At 35.9% G+C, this 7,774-nt stretch overlaps 1 long non-coding RNA gene across 1 annotated transcript in view; it reads right to left on the bottom strand.

The window, feature by feature from the left end:
* Window positions 1-2,206: 2,206 nt before the first annotated feature.
* The window catches only part of LOC143441312 (uncharacterized), a 46,255-nt gene continuing 40,687 nt past the window's right edge, over window positions 2,207-7,774 (bottom strand). The window contains exon 3 of the long non-coding RNA XR_013108605.1: window positions 2,207-4,056. This is a non-coding gene — a long non-coding RNA (uncharacterized LOC143441312). The remainder of the gene's footprint in view (window positions 4,057-7,774) is intronic.

Here is a 7,774-nt window from a genome sequence, read left to right as displayed (position 1 = left end):
ATTGTCTTCAGGCAATATACAAAAATGTCTACTAAACTGCATGTATGATGTAATTACTTGTATTTTAACATTTTAAGACAGTTCAATGAAAAGTTTCACTATAAATCTTACAAATTTTATGTTTAATTTGAGTCTATTATCAAAAATATTATACATATAAAATGCACTAATCAAATCAAGGGAATAATACAGATATAGATACAAAGATATTAACAGATATAGATACAAAGTCAAATAAAATTATACACTAAATTTATGGCAAACAATATTTTAGATCAAACTATATAGACAAAGAATGTTTAAATCAAAATATGTTAGTAGACACTAAGAAATAATTAACAATATTATTTGTGAATTTATCATACACATTTAAATATCTTTCATAAGTATGTCAAAGTGAGATTATCTATTTTTTAGAGGAACTTTACTGTATTTCAAATAAAATAACTATTAACAAATTCTATATTGTTTGAGTAAATTAGTTATCTGTTTATAAGTATTTGAAATTTGTTTTTTAACTATGTGTATGTCTGCGTATCTGTGTTGTGCGTGCACTTGAGTACAGTTGCTGCAGCAGGCCAAGGCCATCTGATACCCCGGAGCTGCAGTTCCAGACAACTGCAAGATGTAGGTGCTTGGAGTCAGATTCAGATTCTCCAGAAGATCAACATGCTCTTACCACTGGGCCATGTCTCCAATGCCACTTAATATTTCAATTTGAAGAATTGCTTTTTATGCATGTGTAATAGATGTTCATGTATGAGTCTGCACTTAAATGTCCAAGTGTACTGTGCATGTGTGTGTGTGTGTGTGTGTGTGTGTGTGTGTGTGTGTGTGTGTAATCCTAAGGTTGGTACCAGTTTCTTCATCAATATCTCCTCACCTTATTCTTTGAAACTGCATGTGGTCTGTCACTGCATGTGGGGCTCATCCACTCAATTACACTGACTGGCTACGAAGCATAGGAATTTTCCTATTCCTGTCTCCTTGGCATGAAAATTATGGATGATGTTTCCAGACTGTTTCTTTAATATGGATGCTGATGGTTCAAACTCAGGTTCTCATGCTTGCAGAACAGGTACTATACCAAATGTTCTGTCTTCCCAGCCAAACCATATTGTATCTACTTGATGTTTGGTCTTTGTTATTTCAATCTTTATTGTTTTCTATAAAAAAAATTTTTTACAAATCTATTTAAATACAAATTATGTTATCTCTATTCTATATATTACAGATACCATCAGTTCAAACAATGAATAATCCTAGCTGTATTCTTTTATCCCAGCTTCCTATTTAGAAAAGATAAATGTGCTGTACTTAAAGATCAAAACACAGTTCATGTCTAAAACAAAATACTTGTAAGTAATGAGAGCCCAGCATGAGTTCACTGGCTTATCTAATTTAACCTTACTTAAAATCTACATCTTGAATATTAAAGTAAATATGAGGAAGCTGAAAATTTCAAATCCCTTCTGTGAAGTGTTAAGTATGGATAATCAACATCATATAACAATAATCACAATTGAATTAAATAAAAAAATCAGCCAGAGTTGCATAAAGATGCCCTGACTGAGAATCTGAGGACCCAGGTGCAACCCTTCCCTGCCATTCTAGATGATCATGGGCAGGAACTGGCCTAACATCTGTGAGGCCCACTGTTCAATCATCAAAACTAAAAGAAAGGGGGGGGAGAAAAGTGGTGCTACAGGTGCAGCTCAGTCAAAAGAGTATTTGCCAAACACTCATGAAGCCCTGGGGTAAATTCCCAGCACAGCATAAAACTGGTGGATGGAATGAGTTAGTAATTTCAGCTCACAAGAAGCAGAGGCAGGAGGGTCTCTACTACACAGAAAGTTCCAGGCCAGGCTGGGATATTGGAGATCCTATCTCAGCAAAACAAAACAAAAACAAACAAAACAAAACAACAAAAACAAACAGAAACACTTTTCCTCAATATTATTACAAAAGAGTCATTTACGTGTCTTGTTCTGGAAGTTTCTTTAGGTATAGGTAGTGATTAACATTTTCCCTAAAAGTGTATTCACATTGTACAATTTTTGTCCTCTCACCAAGACAAAAAAGAACAGTAATATATACAAAATGTGATTGATAGATAGAAAGGTAGATGGATGGATGGATGGATAGATAGATAGATAGATAGATAGATAGAATGTATATGTATATGTATATGTATATGTATATGTATATGTATATGTGTATATGTGATTTCTTCTGTAGATTCCAGGCTCTGAATTTTATTGCTGTGTCAGCATCACCGTGTGCTAATGACCACGTCTTTGTAGTTTGATAAGACTTTGTCTGCTCCCACAGGTACTTTTAATATGAGATTCATGTTAAGGCTTTACACTTTGTAAATTGTCACAGGAGGTCTCTTGTTCTGTCTATTCTTGACATAGTTGTGTTCAGGTATTTGTTGAATATGCATGAATGTTCTATGGGCACTTTAAAGAATTTTTTAAAAACATACAAATTCAATGTTATCCATTTCCTATAGCCACTTTGCAATCTCCCAGTTTTTCCTTTATGGCTTTTGTCATCATGTCTTCTTTATGTGGAGTGTTTTCCATATCTACAACTAAAGGCTCTAAGAAATTATCTTTATTCTTGCCTAACTGAAATTAATTTTGCTCTCAAGTCCCCATATCCCCTGATGAAGAAAAGTTGCCAATTTATGTTCTTCCACGTGAAACTTGGGCTTTGGAGTATTAGGAAAAATTATTTCTCTGCCTACCCATTTTTTTCTTGTCTCTTCTTCTTCCATGGGGGGTTTTGGGACAGTGTAACCTGCAGGAGACTTAGATATGATTCTAGGTCTAGAATCAGGGCCCTGGGGCTTGCCATTTCTGTGTTCAGTGTCCATCACTGAGGCTGGCTAGTTCTCCCCCTCAACACTTGCTCACGAGTCAAAGTCACTCTGGCTGGCAGTAATTTCTCTTGGCGTATTCTTGTACTCTCGTCTAGCATGCTGCTCTAAGCAACTCTGAAGCTGTGAGGAAAAACCAGAGACTGGAGAGTCTGTACAGATTGCCCACACCTATTTATAGGACTCCCAGACTCTGTCTTCTGCTCTGGTACCACGGTGGGAGGAGGCCACACTATTGCAGTTTCAGAGTTTCCCTAAAAAGAGAGTGTTTCCCGCCTACTGTCCTGTTGCCTTTGTCTCAGCTCGTTTGAATCTTTAGCAACATTTTCTAAAACTGTAAAAGCATCAAATATTTGTTTAAAATATATTACATTTACTTAATTATTTATGTAGTGCATAGGTGCACTTCCACAGGTGCATATGTGTGTGTGTGTGTGCTCATGTGTGTGCATGTGTGCCTGTGTGCCTGTGTATGTGTGTGTGTGTGTGTGTGTGTGTGTGTGTGTGTGTAGGTTGGAGGACAACTTCTAATAAGCAGTTCTTACCTCCTAACATGTGGGTCCCAGGAATCAAATTAAGATCACTGACTTGAAAGCACACAACTTCACCTCGCTGAGCCACAGCACACATTTATCTCAACCCATTGGCTTGTGGAGTAAGTTCTAAGATCTTACTTGTCTAGCCTTTTTAATTAGATAAGCAAAATTGTGCTTTAAGTAACAACAAACTAACTGACTGCTTCCTGGAAAGCCCAGTGGTGCTGAAGCCAGATGACTTCAAAAATATTATCTCTTCTGATGATTTGCATAAGCCTCTCGTAGCAACCACACTACTCATCCAAAAATGGTGATCGTTCTCGTCTATCTTAGAATCTGGTGTGTGGCTTGTTTATGCCAAACGTTAGTTGTACATGATGAACTTTCAGATGTACTATCAAACTATTGTGAATAAAAAACAAACAAACAAAAAGCTACCGAACAACGGTTCTGACAACTTTATCTTTGCAGAAGGTTCTGCTGGGCCCTCTACTCTTCCTTAAGTATATCAACAGAGATCTTTTCATCTCTGCTAATTGATGCATTTCAAAAACTCTTTGTTCTGCTTGGTATCTTCTCTTCCAGTAGTTTTTGCAAGTGAAAGTGACCAGCTCCATTTCCAGAGGAAGGGGTGGGCTGAAAAGAGCACACAAAGAAAAAACGAATTTGCTTTAATATCTATAAATTTAACTCTTTTACATTTATCCCATGGCTGTGTTACTACACACACCCACACATGCAGCCATGAATCTTATATGTTTTAAAGGGCGTTTGGTAAAAGTTAAATCACTCTTCTGTTCAATTCCATACGCATTTGCTAAGCCGCCATTGCTCTCCACATGGCTCTCTTTGCTGAAATAGCTCTGTCCTGTTTTCCGATTTACCCACTCATCTTAGTCTAGGGGAATTTTTACACATCAGTCTTGTTTCTGTCTACAAGTTGAAATGACGTGTTAATCACATCAAAGCTTATATTCTTTCTATTCTCATCTTCTAATTCTTTTGTGTTAGAGTTTCCTTGATGTCTCCCTTGCTTTTTACTAACTGGTAACTGATGTAAAATTAACTTGCCTCTTACTTTATAAAATATATGTAGCCATTTGGGAAATTTTATTTATGTCTATTAACATATTTAAAGGTGTAATTTTATCAATAATTGTACTCAAAATGAAAAACTTAAGTTTTTCTTTTCATACACTTTGTGACTCTTTTAGAATTTTCCTAAAGTTTTAAAAGCTGATACAAAACTTAAAATGCATGTATGTTCCTTTCACACGAGGCTCTATACTCGTGGTGTTTTCACTGAACTACTAGACATTGCCTGTGATTATTCTACAAACATACATACCAGCTCCCACTGGAGAACAGAAAGATGGCCATATTGCTTCTGCTAACTGCCCTGTGAATTCTATCAAACACAAGTCTTCTTGCTACAGAGGTGAAAGTGAACACTCCCAAAGAAAGCACGATCTTTACTCTTGCAAGACTTCTGCTTAACCAGACACAACTGGATCAGACTTTCAGACTCTGTATCTGCCATTGATAGATTCATCTCCAGCTTTTTTTCAAGAAGAGAGTCTCCGTTTAGAACTTTGACCAAGAAATCTGTGGTTTACATAGATCCATTACTATGACAGTTAATGAAACTGCATCATCTGTCTGTTTTCCTGGAACCCCTTCCCTTTTATCCAAGATGCAGAAAAGAAGTCTGCTTTAAGGACAAAAATCCAATCCGGTGTTAGCAGTTTCCCTGTGAAGAGAACTGTCACTTTGTGTCAATTGTAAGAATTTGTGTCAGTTTCTGAAATCAGTTCATATTTGCTCCATAGGACATCATTTTGCTCGCGTCTCAAACATCGGAAGATGTACCTGAAAATTTATTGAATATGACAGTTCCGTTCTCTCGTGCAGATAAGCAGGAAAGGCAAAGGTGAATATTTTAGGTGCAACAAAAAAACACCTAACTAAAATGGCCCAGAACTTCAGTGTTTACATTTTACTTGGCATCATTATCATTGACTAAAATAAAGTGATCTGTAATTAGCAGATTCTTAAATCTTTTGTCTTCCTATTTATCTTTGGGCTAATATTTGTATAATATATATAAAATTTGTTTATCTTTTACTTACAATGTAGACATGAACATCATGAATACTTGTCATCTATGTACAGTGCTCTACGGAGTGATGACTCTCCTGTCTTACACAAAATAAACTAGGAATCGACCTGCTTTTCTGAGAGCAGAAGGGTTTACATCACACCATTGACTGTCTTTCCCATCTCAGGGAGAGTAAAGACCAAGAAGCAGACTCCTTCCCTGTAAAATGTTACCTCTGTCACTGACTGGATATCTTATTTGGTGTCATAATTTAAACAGCTGAACAGCTGAAATGATGTTCAGTTCATTTTCCAAGGTCAGTTCTTTTCTGAAAATTAATATGCAGTCCAAATTGGGAAACTTGAGAGCATCTATCAATCTTACAATTCTTCTGCCCCCCAAATTTAAGATTTCCTAAGCATCTACATTTGTTTTGCTCTAAAACAGAAGCATGGAAAATTTAGCACACCACACTGTGTCAGTAATATAAGGATTAATACTCAATATATGGAGAATATATGAAGGAATATGTCTTTTACGACATTTCTTTTTATGAGTGAGAAGGGACCTAATAAATTACTTTATTAAATCTCTTCACACAAGTGAAGATAAATGTCATCAAGGGCTTAAGGTCTCATGCACTACATATAATGTACAGTTCTGTCGATCTTCTATATTTCTATATTTTGTCAAAATCATCCAATGGGCTTTACTTCATCATCAAATCTTTTTTTTTCTTAAGACAAAAATTAAAATGATGTATCAGAAAGGAAATGTCTACTTTCATTTGGTTTCTTTCCCAACGTGGTATATGTGCAGCTGGATTACTCTGCTCTTTTACTCTACGTCAGATAATCTTCCATCCCCAAATCAGGGTCACTGTAGGACTGATTATTTTGTAATGTTTTAGATTCTTTCCTAATTACTCCTTCTGTATTTTTTTGGTATTTGTCTGACGTGTTATAGCCTGCAGAAACTTACTTTCCTCATATGGCATGTGAATAATCTTCTATCAAACACTCTACTATGTGTGAAAAACTCAAAGATTCCACACACTAAATGGTTGAGCACTTGTCTAGCATGTTCAAGTTTCTCAGCTCAATCCCCAGCACCACAATATGAACATTGTCTTAAAGAATTAAAATTACCATTCTGTTACTCTCAAACCACAGAACTCAATGAGCTCTCAACGCTATGGCTTTTGTCTTTTCATTATCATCTGTACTCTTTTCATTTTAAATGCTTTGACTAAACTCCATAATCTTTCAACCGGACAATTTTAATAGTCTGCTAACACGATGGCTTTAAAACATTTTCCTAACATTTTGAAGAAATATATATAGATGATGACTTACTATAGACATATATAATTAAAATCAAATGTAAGTTGGTAAAATAAAACTTTTAAAAAACTACTCTGGAAATATGTAAAATGATATTCTTTATTCTACTCTCTTCTATTCCATTATTAAAGAAAAAAATAACTTTGCAACCTTAGCGAGGGTCTGTACTTGAAAGACATCATTTATGCCCAACCATGGTCCTTGCTAATGAATTTCCCACAAAACATTTGTGCCCCACCTACTGAAATACATAACTCTTAAATCTTTTTTGGCGGTATTGGGGGAAGGGGGTTCTGGATTGTGATTTAACTTATTACTAAGGTACAGTCAGGGGTCTTCCTGTGTGTGCTACAAGCCTACAAATCAACTTATTTCATGCTGTAGCCATTCATGTCTTCCACATATGAACTGCCTCCTTTAATTCTTTGCATTTTCTATTCCTCTAGACTTTGCTCAAAAATCCCTCTGCCCTTCTATAAATAATTTTCTAATTTATCCTCACACAGAGATACTTTTGTTTTATATCTTCGTTGTGTTTTCATAAACCTACTCAGAACTACACAGAGAATACTACTCCCCTCCCCAAAATAGTCCTTACTTTGCATGCATAGCCACTCAAGAATCGAAGTGATTTTTGCCTCTTGGTCGAATTCATTCAAAGTTTTTATGTCTTTGTGTGTTTCCAATGAATATTTATGGTTTCATTCATTAAACAGGCTGCCCTATGATTCTTTGCTACCTAGGAAAAGCAACTTCATATTCATCTAGAAAGCAGTGAATTATCAGGGACTTGAGTTCCAGCACAACCAACTGGATGATTAAAACACTAGACTAAATGTGGCATACAAACATTTTCAGCTGCTGGACAGCAGAAAGCTCAGCTGTCCAGTGACTAGTGGAGAGGGAAGGGCTT

This window comes from Arvicanthis niloticus, chromosome 2 (assembly GCF_011762505.2).
Source record: "Arvicanthis niloticus isolate mArvNil1 chromosome 2, mArvNil1.pat.X, whole genome shotgun sequence".
NCBI classification, from domain to species: Eukaryota; Metazoa; Chordata; class Mammalia; order Rodentia; family Muridae; genus Arvicanthis; species Arvicanthis niloticus.
Note: the sequence above shows the minus strand (reverse complement) of the source record. Positions and strands in the feature narration are given on the sequence as shown.